The 14855-nt window shown below is 33.3% G+C and overlaps 1 protein-coding gene across 4 annotated transcripts in view; it reads right to left on the minus strand.

The window, feature by feature from the left end:
- The window catches only part of LOC128207994 (sphingosine kinase 1-like), a 53165-nt gene that overhangs the window by 34917 nt on the left and 3393 nt on the right, over positions 1 to 14855 (minus strand). The gene's annotated exons all lie outside the window — the stretch shown is intronic.

Below are 14855 nucleotides of genomic sequence, written 5' to 3' on the forward strand. Positions count from 1 at the left end.
TGCGGTAAACAATGTTGTTAGCTTTAACAGAGTTCTAAAAATCTTCCAAATGTCAATTTTCAATAAACGATGATACAACATCAGATGTACCCGGTATGTACTTTGAGCAACCACACTCATTTTATTATGGTTTTTGCCTAAGTGTGAACCCTGGATCTGAGTCACATCTTCAAGAACCTTAAACCTGACTTGGAACAACAAAGATCGCAACAATGTGATCAACTTTCATACCCAGTACTCATCTTAGTTTTCAACTTAAAATACTGGTTAAAGTTTAAGTCACTGTGACAATATCATAAAAAAAATATTTAAGACTGACTATTTCAACTTAAAGTAAGACCTTAAATGAAATTGGCCCATGGTTCTAACAAATTGAATGTACAATAATTTCTTCTGGAATAATTTTGAAATTTATATAAAAAAGGAAATAAGTTTTGACGTACAATACATTTAGTTCTCGGAAAACTGATACTAAATCAAATTCTTATACTTATTTTTTTAAATACCTTTTCTGAGTATGTTAAGAGCCTTCCACAATGCAAAAGTGGGTGGGGAAGACGATACAACAAACATTTAAATGCTTTTTGATTGAAAATCTGATATAATCTTACTCAATTTGCTTAACTCCTTAATTCACCTACATATGTTGCAACAGATGTGTGTATCATAGTTGCTGAATATTGACCCTAAAAACTAAAAAAACAAAAAAATATTTTTTTAAACATTTATAATTAGGTCCTTCAAACTACCATTTGCCCTGTGGAAGGCCCTTTAAACTGCATTCTCACAGATATACTATTTTTACAACTTTTTTTTATTTTTTGTCTTGGAAATATAATTTTTTTGAGTAAATATTGGCAAACCAATGATATAAGATCGCTGACAAAAGATCAGATTGCATATTTCCGTTTGAAAATTAGTGTTTAATGGCTTAAACCGTTATTTACCGTTTAAGACAAATGCATAAAACATTAATTTTTGAACTTAGATATAAAATACTACAATCTAACTTTTTGTCAGCAGTCTTATATAACTGGTTTTCATAGATTTTCGCAAAAATTGGCTCCTTCCAAGACAAAAAATAAAGAAGTTGTCAATACGTTCAATCTGTGAGAGAACAGCTTTAACTAAACAGAACAGCATCAGCAAATTTCAAGTCTTTGTCAAGATTTTCATGCATCAACTTGAACTTCTTGGCAAACAAAATACACTTTTGTAATAAAATTGCACTGCATTTCCTCTTTTTAATTACATTCCGTTCATTTCTATTTTGTAACGTTTGATACAATCACATGAGACCCCCGAGATGTGAGTGAGAAGGAAATTATGATTGCCGGAAGCCAATTGCTGCAACTATGCTGTTTTTGTTATAATCATAATTTATATCTTTTAAACTAGATTCACATGTTTTCACTGGTGACAAAGCCAGTAAAATTTATGAATAATAATTAATTGGTCTACGAGTCTTCGATTTTGTTCTGAAGGATTGTAATCGTTATTCACGAATAACGTCTGCGGTCTCATCTTACACTGCATAGTTTTGCATGGGAAGATCATGCAGCTCATGATTTAAATCAATGCTCTCTATAGGTTTAAACTACCGGTAACCAGAAATATCAAGTCTTTAAGCAAGGCGTTAGTCTTTGACCAATTTCGGTGCAAAATCCAGTTTAGACGGCATTTGCATTTAGAAGTGCATTTTAGTTTTCTGGCTCATTGGGCCTGAAAAAAAACAATTTGTTTGTTACGGGTAACCAGACCCTATTTAGCAAACGCCACATTCCCTAGTATCTTTTAAAAACAAAACCAAAAAAAAGGTATTGCCACCATAAACATATTTTGTTAAAACATAAACTGCCGATAATTTTTGACAGAATAAAGCTCCACTACAACAGCAATATATCAGTGACATTTGCAAAAAATAGCGCAATTTGTAAAAAATGATCTAATGACATAAAGTAACAATATTTTTTTTATGAAAACAAAATCCCTACCTACACTTCCTAGTAATTTTTTGTACAGATTTATGGAAAATATATTAATAGGAATCCATTTCATATAATGTGAATCTCAAAATTCATTAATTTAATGATGTTTCTGAGAGATATGTATATTTGCTTTGCTGATTTTTTTCTCCATTTGTTCCAAAAATATTCGTAAAGCCCTAGCCGATCTGGGGGGGGGGGGTCCCTTTAATCTCAATATAAGAGAAAATAGGAATTAAATATGCCCAAAGTGCACCATTTCAGACTAGAAATTGTCAAAAATTTCTAGGGAAAGTACTAAACCCCTGCCAACATTTTAAATCTTAGTTATTTCTGTTATGAGGGAGGGGCGCATGTCAATTGGTTTGGCTCCTTAGTCACGCCCCCTTTAACATCAAATACTTGAGCCGCCCCCGAAAAGGCACTATGAGAATTTTTTCCCAAAACTGATAAAAAGCCAGTGAAAGCAGTAAAACAAAAGGAATCAGTGATTGCTCAACTTTGTTAACTGAGATTTTGAGATCAATAAAAATTTCAGAGAATGCAAGCACCATTATTTATGATCATGAATTATGAAGTACACACACAGTATCTTTTCATTCAATGAATACAAGACAAAGAATTATCTTAATCAATCCCTAAAATAATCATTTCTTGTTTAAATGTGTAGCAATATCCATGGAAACCCCCAATAATACCAGTGATGGAAAATAACTGGGATTTCAAATCCATGAATCTTCATTCAAATCTATCATGCATATTATACCAGTAGTTTGCAACAGAAATTGCAGCTTTGCTGATGATTGGAAAGAGCAATATAAATTGTTTTATCATAGGTTTTAAAATAGGGATACTTATAAATGAGATATATTTACTATTTGAACCATTATTGAAACTCTCTAACATATAATGCTCCTCTTCATTAAAGCTGCTCTCTCACAGATTGAATGTTTTGACAATTTTTTTTATTTTTTGTCTTGGACTGAGCCATTTTTGGCAGAAATGTATGGAAACCAGTGATATACATGTAAGATTGCTGACAAAAAATCAGATCACAGGTCATAATATTTATGCTTAAAAATGGTTGTTTTATGCATTTTTCTCTATAGTGTTAGTAACGCTTTTAGCCATAAAACATTAATTTTCGAACATAAATATGAAAATCTGCATTCTCATCTTTTGTTAGCAGTCTTATATCACTGGTTTTCAGATATTTACACCAATTTGGCTCATTACAAGACAAAAATAAAATAAAATGTCAAAACAGTAAATCTGTGAGAGTGCACATTTAAGAGGTATAAAGTGATCACAGAATTAATCAAATTGATTCTTTAATCTAAATTGCCTCCATCATTTCAGAAATATGCCACCAAAATAGAAATAACTGTTCCATTTTCAGACCAAAAGAGAGAACATCATCGAAGACCCTGTGATTGGAATGTTTCTCAATGATGACTGGAAAGTCAGCCCAATACTAATCCAGCTCCACTTGAAAAGATCAAGCAATGATTAAACGTTACTTTTTAGTTCCCATAATTTTTCTTCAGAATGCTGGCTTCCAATGTCAGAGCTAAATGAAAAATTTAATAGGGAAAAAGGACCATCAGGATGAATTTTTCTTCCTACCCTATTTTTCCAGGGGCATGAAACAGGAAACAAACATTTAATCTTTTTACCCCCTTAACATATCTACTGTTTTCCATGGGCCGTTGCTTGAGTGCTGGTAAGACCTTGAACCTTGTGTCTCTAAATAGAGCTTTTGTTAATGTTTACCTTCTGAGGTCTGCATGGTCCCTGAAGTTTCTGTTGTATCAATAAATGGAACTACTGTTTTCCACAGGCCGTATAATCAAGAGTTTCATAGCTACACGAAGAAGACATTTTAAACAAAACTAGTCACATGAAAAACTTGTCTTTCTTAAGCTTTTAGGCTTTTGGAAAAGACCTTGAAATTTCGTTTCTTTAAAGTATATAGAATAAATTGACATACAAGATTGCCTTTCTCCACAAGGGAAATCTGGGCAGGGAGGTAACAAAAGTGTTTTGATGGGATGTCAAGTTTTCATTTTCATTTATTGGTCCTATGAGGCATTCAGTCTTTGCATAAATGTCATTATAAACAGTCTCGATCAAGGTTGGAATTCTATATTAAAACCTCAGGGTTCAAGAATGCTCCCAGATTTCTCTCTGATGATGGCTGCGTGTAACCAATATGCAAAAGTGCAAATTTTAATGATTTTCCCAAAACTTGAACCATCGGATTATGTTACACTTTTTGAGCAAAAAACACGCTTAATCACTTCCTCAACACAGCTGTTAACTTCCTGAAAATTAAGAAGTTATTTTTTTGCAATGATGAATTCCTGATATGACTAAAATTTCCCTTAACAAAGTATACAAATTATTTATAAATAAACATCTGTATATATCCTAATAAATGCACAGGGCACATGTCTTTTTGAGAACCCTGTGCGCTAAAAAAGAACCATCTTTCCCCATTTAGGGCAACTACCGTATTATATCATGCACTTTTTTACCCCCAATTCTCGTCTTAAAAATTCCCTGCGTCCTTTCTATGCTATTAGAATTTCATCTGTTTTTATTCCAAGTCCATTTCAGGTCGAAAATATCCGACCGGGGAAGAACGCGGTAATAGTAAGTATCTGTACTGCGAAGAGAACAACTGACATAGGTAAAATCACGCAAGTTAACACACACAGAAATATATTGAATGTTTACTTTAAAATGATTTATTGAGAAATAAATTGAAAACAAACATGAGTGTTTACTTTTTTACAAAAGGGACGCTACTCACAAAAACTCGATGTAAGTCAGCATTTAACTGGATTGAGTTATAACGGCAACGGAAAATTGGGAAAGGAGGTAAATATCAATTAATCGTTGTTCATGATTTTAATGTTTCGATATTTTACAAAACATTTTGTTGTATGTTACTGTTTTAAAAAATTAATAAAGGAATGTGCATAACGCAAAGTAGGATTAATGTCACTATCAAATCTTTTCAAATGTGCGAAGGTGTGAAAAACACCCGCTGTCTGTCATTAGAAAAACATCAATAGAACAAACTATTGCGATGGTAATAATGTATGGTTGTTTGTTCGCACTTTACCCGTCGTGCCTTCCGCTGGCAAGGATAATTACCGACACGCATTAATTATGCCTGACATCCGCGCAGCGACAAGCCTTATCAAAACAATCATCAGTTTTGACGATACACAGTTTTGCAACGGTTGCAACAGTTGACTGTCATTCAGAAGGCATGTCGGAACTATTGCAACGGTTGCAACGGTTGACTGTCAGTCAGAAGGCGTGTCGGGACTATAACAGCATTTATATAAGTCTTATAATATGCGTGAATGTTCTCAAAATGTCAAGACTTATATCATTGTTGTGTACACTTAATTACCGAAATGTTAAATTACCGAAATACAACGATAATTATCGAAATACACAAGACAGTTATCGAAATATGCCTTATATACATTTATTTCTTTTACTTCAATATATATGTTATAAATACTTGACCAACCTCAATTTTTCGGCTCCGATTTTGACATTTTTCCGCTGCGTCCTATCTTATATATTAAGGGTTTTTACCCGTTTTTTCAACTATTTTTTTCCCTGCGTCCTATCTATGCTAGCGTCCTATACATGATATAATACGGTATCTAAAGCTCGCTATATTCAAGTAAAAAACATGAAATTTCCATCAGTATCTGCTGCATCGTAGCTTTATACATACCCTGCTGTGTCAATCAACAGTGTCAAATAAATGCATGGCTTCAAGTTATCAAAACACAAGTTTCGGCAGTTTTATTGCACCTGAAATTGTGAACAATACGGTATGAATTTTTGTTTGACGTGCAGATGCTCTAATAGGAATTCCTTTCATCGAATAGATGACGTATTTTTAGTTAAGGTTAAGGTGTTCATGACTCATAAATTGGAAAAAAAGACCCAGTATTTAAAGACACCTCGTTGGTTTAAAGCTGCACTCTCACAGATTTACCATTTTTACAACTTTTTTTATTTTTTGTCTTGGAAAGCGCAAATTTTTGTGTAAATATCTGTAACCCAATGATGTAAGATTGCTGACAAAAAATCAGATCGTAGATTTTCATATTTCCATTCGAAAATTAATGTTTTATGGCTTAAACCGTTACTAACGGTTTAAGAAAAATGCATAAAACATCAATTTTTGAACTGAAATATAAAAATCTGCGATCTAATTTTTGTCAGCAGTCTTATACAACTGGTTTCCATGGATTGTCGCCAAAATTGGCTCGTTCCAAGACAAAAAATAAAAAAGTTTTCAAAACGTTCAATCTGTGAGAGTGCAGCTTTAAGTTAGGGCAAGCACGTTTAAAAGGACATTTACAGCAATACAAATAGTATCAAGTGATGATCTCATAATTGTTCTGTTCTTTGTACATGTTTTTAAGACTACAACTGCAATATGAATGACCTTGAAACAGTTTCAAGGTCATATTTGTATTATATGTTTTTTACAGGGACAAACAGGAAAAAAAAAAATTCGAGTGAAATGTAATCCAAATGCTTGTATTGTAACAGTTTTACAACATCATCAAATGTTTAATGAAGAGCTCTATAGAAAAACAATAACTAGAAAAAGGGCTGAGCTTTAATTTTGCTGAAAAGCGTTAGTTAAACGCTATTTACTGAATGAATGTGAAAACTGAATGACTTAACTAAGCTTAGATTTATAGAACTATGTTCATATCCACTAGAAGCTATTTGGTGTTTGTTCATACATGATTAAAAAAAAATAATTCCCATGTACATTTTATGGTTAAAGGTTCGAAATTTTGTATAAAGTTGTGACAGACTCCATTTAAAGAAGCATCTTTAATTGCTTGTTTTTCGTTTTTTCGGCAAGCATTTTCTTACAGGTGCGCAGTCGTTTATGATCCAAGCATTTTTTAATTAAAAAATGTGTGGTTTTTTTTTTACTCAGCTCTCCATGTCTAACTTTAATAAAGAACGTTTAGTTAAATGTTTAGATGCTTCCAGAATAATACTTGAACCCGAATTGTTTCTCAGAATTATAAATACAATTATCATGAACAAAATGAACACCTCGAACAACTTGTATAATTTACTTTGCTTGTCACTTTCTCAAAATCAGTGTGATCATATATAACTTAACTATTTTATTTATCTTTATTACCTTTTTTCAAATGTATTTTCGATTGTTTGTATTGTTGTATAAATGTTCATTTCTACAATTGTTAAATCCCTTTCGGTATGATAATTAAAAGAGTATATACATTGTATATAACACTATCTGTAAACGAGCCCCTTTCGCTCGTAAAACATGAGTCATGCATAATTCATATGTGCAGCAGTGCACCTAATAATGCTCCCCTGTGCATTAAATTGGCATAAAGAAGCAGCCCCAATTTTTTTTACTAATTAAGTGTCTGCTTTCAATCCGGAAAACCAAGTCCTGAATAAATTTTCTTGAGAACACAAGGTAGACAAACTCATTAGGTTAACAAAGATTATAAATTTTTTAAAGTCTGACAATAACCCTCCAGTGGAATTATAAATACTGGTAATTATCCAAGATAGGCATACACATAAGGGTGATATATGTGTGAACACTAAGGAGGACTCCTCACAATTTCTCAAAGATTTATAACAATTCTGAATTGTGTAGCAACTTGTGTTTAATGGTAGAATAGTTTTGTTTATTTACGCTGAATTATCATAAAACCAATGTCACGATCAAAAACGATTATCCACGATTGGTCAATGTCACGATCAAAAACGATTATCCACGACTGGTCAAAGCCTAGCCAATGCCTGTGAGACTATTTCAGATTAAGTAACGACTGCGTTTATTGAATTGAGATTCGAATAAAAATGTTGCCAATTATATGAATTGAAGCATCATCATGTTCTGGGGAATGATGATTACGAACAGTCCAGTCATCAAAGTTAGACTTTTGGATAAACAAGCCTGTCTAATTTTACATAACTGCTTGCCATCAAAATCTTTCAACAAGCCCTGCTTTATAAAATCCATAAGTTGAGTAAGCCCGGAAAGCATTTAACCAGTGCAGGGCTTGCGGGCATGTGCTTATTTCAACCATTGACAGTTCCAAGCTTGTGTCCAGACTCAGAAAATCCCTTTTATTAAATTACAAAGAAACATCTTTACCATATTCAGTGCATTTTACAAAAACAGGGCTTCCATTTAGAATTTGAAACTGGAAGTATGAACTTCTTGTCCATTAATTTTAGAAGTTTTTCTTTGAAATGTGGAAGTTTAAATCTACCAAAAACTATATGTTTTTTAACTATTTTTCAACAAGTACAGTCGAAACCCATTGGGGCGAATTCCATATTGACTCAAACTAGATGAAAAGGACCAATTTCTTTATACTGAAGGTAAACAATCCCGCTTGGGTCGAATTTTCCAAGGCTCGAAGTATTTTCACCATTCCCTGGGAGTTTGAGCCAATGGGGTTTGACTGTATGTTAAAAATCAAATATTTTGCAATTTTAACTTAAGCCAAATTCACAGACTTACCGTATATAATATAATTCATTTTATTAAAAGACTGATTAAAATTGTGACCATAAAAGTAATTGATAGGTTTGGATATTTTGAACTTCAAAGCTTTCAAGTTTGGAAGATTTCTTCAACATTTTGGAAGTTTTTTTACTTCCAAGGAATCAATTTTGGAAGTTGAAATCCATTTCTATGGAGTGATAATACTTCCAAACTAATTCCTTTAACGCAAGCCCTGTGAAAATAAATGTAAGCTTCAAATAGAAATGACATTCTGCAAGTTTCATCATAAACACTCCACGATTAGGGAAGTTACATTGAAATGAAGATATGCAGCTTAATAACCACTTGAGACTTAATTCAGACTTGCAATCGAGACTTTTTGTAATCATGGCCCCAGAACTCAAAAGCCAAAATTCGTCCAAATTCACACTGATGCCATCACAGCTGTATCAATGAATTGTACAGATTCTTTAAGAATTTAAAAATGGTTGGCAATGAGGTTTGAAATCATAACAGTATAAGAAAGAGTCAAACTTCAATACACGTATAATTTATTATGTACGGAATGAAGCTAAACGTGTGAAAAAAACACTCAAATATCGATGCCTTTCCATTTGTCATATGATAGACAAGACAAGTTATACAATATTTTGAAAAAAACCCTCAGCAGTATAACACTTAATCCTTTGTAATGTTTATTAAATGTTGAGCTTCATCTCCTATTCCCAAGAAACACATTATGCCTTTGTGGAATTGCTCTTTATTCAGGATGAATGGTGCAGCTGTCAGAACAAATCACGTTTACTGGGTCCAAAAGAAATCTTATGAAACTACAACAATGTGTCTCTTAAACGGCTATGTTAATCTAGCCCCTTTATAAATTGGTAACCAAAAATGAAAAATGAATTATAGTTATGACAAATCAACCGAAGTATGGTCATTGGCCAAAAAAAATAAAATGGTTTGGTTAGGGATACATCCTTTCATAAAACAAGTAGGGTAAAAAGGCTTTTTTATGTGTTTTTTTTTATTTATAGGCTTTATGTAAGAACGCTATTGTCATCATTGAAGAATGGTTTTAAAGGAATCTTCAGTATAAAGCTTTATAGGTTTTAAATTAAATAATAACATACATTTAAATTTTTTTTTTTTTTTTTTTTTCATATTTTTTTTTTACCAACTGACTTTAAAAGCGGTCGGGTCGTCGCCTTTTATAAAGGTAAGGTCAGGTACCCCATACCAAATGAATTTTTATAGGCCTCAGCATAACCACTAGCAGATATAGGGTGGGAGCAGGGGTAGGCGGTGCCAATATATCTTTTCATCACCTTTAAACCTTATGCTTTATAGTTCTGCATGAGGGGGTCACATCGAAAGAAGTGCTCCACAATTTGAGACACGTCTAATACCCTCTGTCCCTGATAATCTTGATTTAAGTCAGCATTTAAAATTTTCAATTTATTTTGTTACTGTTCAAGTTTGTAGTATTATTCAGCAAGCCCGCTGTTTAATGTGGAAAATACTTAGGAAGAACTTAAGCTGCATCTGCGCCTGTTAATATATAAAGATTTTCTCTTCGGCTTTCATAAATTATATTATAATACATGTGTCAACATTTAAGTAGGGAAGCAGGCTGTACATCAAGATCCTATTATGAAGGCAACGTAACGGTTAAAAGTGGGAAACTTCAAGTGTTAATAAGCCTTTTTCTGATAGTTATTAGATTCTTATAATATTAAAAGTACACATATATGAATCTTCTTCATCATAAAAGTTATCAGCCGTATTGATAATAATCACATGAAACCTACAACAAAGAGTGCCACAAAGCAGGTGCAAAAACTTGTCTTTTCTTGTTGTTTTTTAGTCAAACAAAGAGCATTTCTAATAAGTATTAAATTGAATGTACTTTGCGAATATGTTTGTTTTGCCACTTGCATCATTGTGTACCAAGTTACATTCAAATATCCTGAATGTTTTTCAGCTACAAGCCAAGGTACCAAGTTGCATTCGAATATCCTGAATGTTTTTCAGCTACAAGCCAAGGTACCAAGTTACATTCGAATATCCTGACTGTTTTTCAGCTACAAGCCAAGTTACCAAGTTACATTCGAATATCCTGAATGTTTTTCAGCTACAAGCCAAGGTACCAAGTTACATTTGAATATCCTGAATGTTTTTCAGCTACAAGCCAAGGTACCAAGTTACATTCGAATATCCTGAATGTTTTTCAGCTACAAGCCAAGGTACCAAGTTACATTCGAATATCCTGACTGTTTTTCAGCTACAAGCCAAGGTACCAAGTTACATTCGAATATCCTGAATGTTTTTCAGCTTAGTAACATTAGCCAAGGTTCAAGTTGTTTGTACAGCAACACCACTGACAACGACCCCAACCCCGGCTATGACAACGCCTCAACTTGTTTTCTTCGATAAACAGGCTAGCTAAAATTGATGGAAATATCTGCAATTTTTATACATGTATAATCTCAGATTAACAGCATTAGCATAGCCACATAGCTAATTAACTCTGATAAATCATAATATAACTACAGTCATAAAACAGCTAATCTAGAAACTGGTCAAATTATTGTAGCAATTTGTAAATGATTCAGAAATCTGCCTTAAACCATAATTTTTCCTCACTGTCTGGTGTAAAGATATTATAGCCGAATAAGACATGCCGGCGCTGAAACATTTTTGGGCATAGCTTATTGATTCGCAAGATAATGGAGTGCCTCTGACCAGCCTGGTCATACAGAAGAAATAAATGTTCCTTCTTTTGTAACAGAGAGTCTTATTAATCATGACAGATATAAAACAGTAATGAGAAAGGGAAACTTTAAAGATGCACTCTTACTCCCAAATAAGATTTACCAAAATTAATAAAATTGTTTTAATATATCAAAAAGGATGAATAAATGTCGAAATCAATGGTTCTTATGAAGGATACCAACCTTAATTTGAAAGAAAGGTGCAGAAAACACAATATTTCTAATTTATGAAACGAAAGTTAAGATCACAGTAAATCTTTTAGCACTCACTAATCATTTCATATTTTTGCGTTTTCAGCTATTAAATACATTGTTACAATCTTGTTATCAGTTATTAATATTTTCCATTAATGTATTATTTAATAAGTAGTTAAAGGTTTATCACTATAAATTTATGTTTGTTATACATGTGTATGTATTGATTTTGAATAAGAGCGTCACTTTAAAGTCTAGCATTGTGTGGACCCTGACTGTAACATTATTGACTTAACATTGAGTCTTATGATTAAACATAATTAAAAAAAAAATCACCAGAACCTGATGTTGCTTTTCATCCAGAATTATTGAGGTGTATTTAATTGTTGTGTTTCCAAGATAAATGTACCAATTTCTTTTCCTTATATAGAAATAAATTCAGTATCTCCAAATTGTCAAGGCTAATTACTGATTTGTTATTACTGGTATCAAAGTCAGTGACATTTCGGAAGAGGTCAGTGACATACTGATTCAGAAAATGCATTATTTTGACTTAATTTTGGGAAAATAAAGGGGCTAGACACCAGATGGTCCCAAAATTGGCAAATGCATTATTTCCACAAAACTAGTCTGGAAAAGTCAGTTCGAGCTAGTTTGAGGCCGACAATACATCATTTTACATGATTAAAAGAATATTTTGTCACAATCTCAGCTGAGTACACCCATTTTAAAATAGCGCATAATGGTTCCTCAGCTAATAGTGTGTAAATCTTGCATGTGAAAGTCATGTGATTAGTACAGATACATAAACCAATGTTATTTATAAATTACAGGGATGATAACAGAGCCAAGTTGCCAATCCTGAAAATGTTTGCGTGGGGTTCAGGGGGCCGCACAAGGCCCCCAATGGGTCCAGGGCAAAGCCCTGGTGGGGGGATAAGGGGGGCGAAGCCCCCCGAAGCTTTCTGTATTTCAGGGATTCTAATACCCTTTTTTGCCTTAGAATAGTGTTCAAGGAGTACACCTTTCGGTTAAGTAGATATAATTATGTTCAACACGAGACATCCACAATCAGAACAATAATAAGGAATATTAGCAGTGAAGTTTAACACCTTTGTCTTTAAACAGTTAAATTTACTTTTTTTTTTACCTGAAGTCACAGGCATTAGACATATACCTGACATTTTGATTCAGTTGTCCACTTCCCATAAAACTCAACTGGCTATGATCAAATGCCTGTGTATGAACAGTCTACACTGTGGGATGTTTGATTTATAATAATGAACAACATATCAATTATCATGCTTGCAAATGTTTATTGTCAGGTAAAAGTGGTATTTATTCAATTCCATTTTCTGCACATTTGATGAGAATATAATGTTATTAAATGTTATATACATTATTCCAAGTAATATCCAAACGGGACTTAAATGCTTTGGCAGCGTAGCCGTTGTGGACATGGTGGACAATGACGTATTCTGGTCCCCAAGCCAGATTTTTTTCCCCTCATGGTGTTACATGAGTCCAGTAGCACACTTAAACTAGATTGTCCCATGGCAGTTCAAGTCTCTCAAACAGGCTTTCAAATTCTATGAAAATTGATTTAGAATCAGCCCTTGTGATTTTTAAGGAGGCCAAATATCTCAACACTATTTCTTTCTCTATAGCAGAAAAATAGCTGCAACAGTTTTCTCATTGTTTGTGTGTGTTGACTTGTCTTAGTTGAAACAAAACCGAGATCCATTAGCTCCTCCACAAGTTCATCATTGAAATGGCTAGCCACTCCGTAAGTCATCTTGTATGATGCTGTACACCTTTGAAGTTTTATGTCGCTGAGAGCTTTTGTATCTTTGGCAAGTGTCTTAAGTAAGACACACTACTGTGGTGCCAGGGAGCATGTCCAGCCATAAATCCAAGTATCATGGCCTCCGGATTGAATTGTCAGTCACTGGATGCACTTGCTGAGGTGTCTTTCATCCCTGACTTTTGTAACCATCAACATACCTGGATGGGGAAATACAAATTACAACTATAGAATTTAAATCTCACTCAAACTGGGTCCTCAAGAAGTTTTGTTGAACTGTCTCAAATAGAAAATAAAATGACTGCCTCTACGTAATATATATTACTACTACAAAATATTTATTCATGTTTTTTTTTTTTAAATTTGAACCAAACCAATTTTCATTTGAACCTCCCATTATGGTCAACAGCCACTTTTATTGAGAACAATGCTTCAAACATTATGAGAAAAATAAAGAAACAGCGTAAACTTCAATCGGCCAAATAAAAATCCATTATTATGACACAATCCGAATCGGGATGTCCGAAATAATGCTACATGCGAAAAATTCATTCTCAGTTTGATCACTTTCTATTAACTTAAAAAGAAACGTTTCGGAAATTGCTCTTCAAAAATAAATGGCAAATATACCCTTAAAATCGACGAATCGATGTTTTTAGAAGTTGGTGGTGGTCGTTTTTTTTCTAATTTTCCAATACCCGTTTATTCGTCTTCGTCGTCTGTCATATCCGGATACTGTCTTCTAGTCCCATCGGTAATTTCCGTAATCACCGGATGCTATCTTAACTAATCATATAGCTCGATTGCCAAGACGTAATAGGTTCGTTAATTTCCGGCTTTACACTTCCGGAAAACTCACCTTTCGTACCCATATTGTTCGAACTGAGCTCGAATCGCTCCCTGTACCCCTCCCCCCTAGAAAAAAAACTCAACGGATTTACATTAATCTCAAAATCGATCCGTGAGGCCTTAAATCCGGAATTCCGGATTAATCCGGAATTTTATCATCCCTGAAATTAACTGGAATTTACATGGTAGACATACCAAGTAAATTTCAAAATGGAAAAATACGCAAAAACTGTGAAGATGCATGTGTAGGCGATGTGATATATCAGTTAGATTCGATGTGATATGCACAACGATATCAATTTATTTATCAATTTTCTTGTTTTTCCTAGCAATTGAACAATCTGGTGTCTAGTCCCTTTGAAAGGACAGACGAGAAAAAGACTTTGACTTTGAAAATATGGATTTTTCCTTTCAAAAACAATTATTGGGGTAAAATTTCTGACCAAAAACATTTTTCTTTTTTTTTCTCTCTTTTTCGTCTAATTTTGTTTTTTTCAAACAAGAAATTATATTTTTTATTATTCTCTTTTTTTGGCATTGAGAATGGAGCCAAATTATGCCATATAAAGCACACACACTAAAAATAATCAGCCAAATTGTCAAAGGACAATTATAAAATAATATACCGGGTATGTAGCACTCACTAAAACATTAGTCAGTAGTGCACTGTATATATGTTTTTGTTC

This window comes from Mya arenaria, chromosome 2 (genome assembly GCF_026914265.1).
Source record: "Mya arenaria isolate MELC-2E11 chromosome 2, ASM2691426v1".
NCBI lineage: Eukaryota > Metazoa > Mollusca > Bivalvia > Myida > Myidae > Mya > Mya arenaria.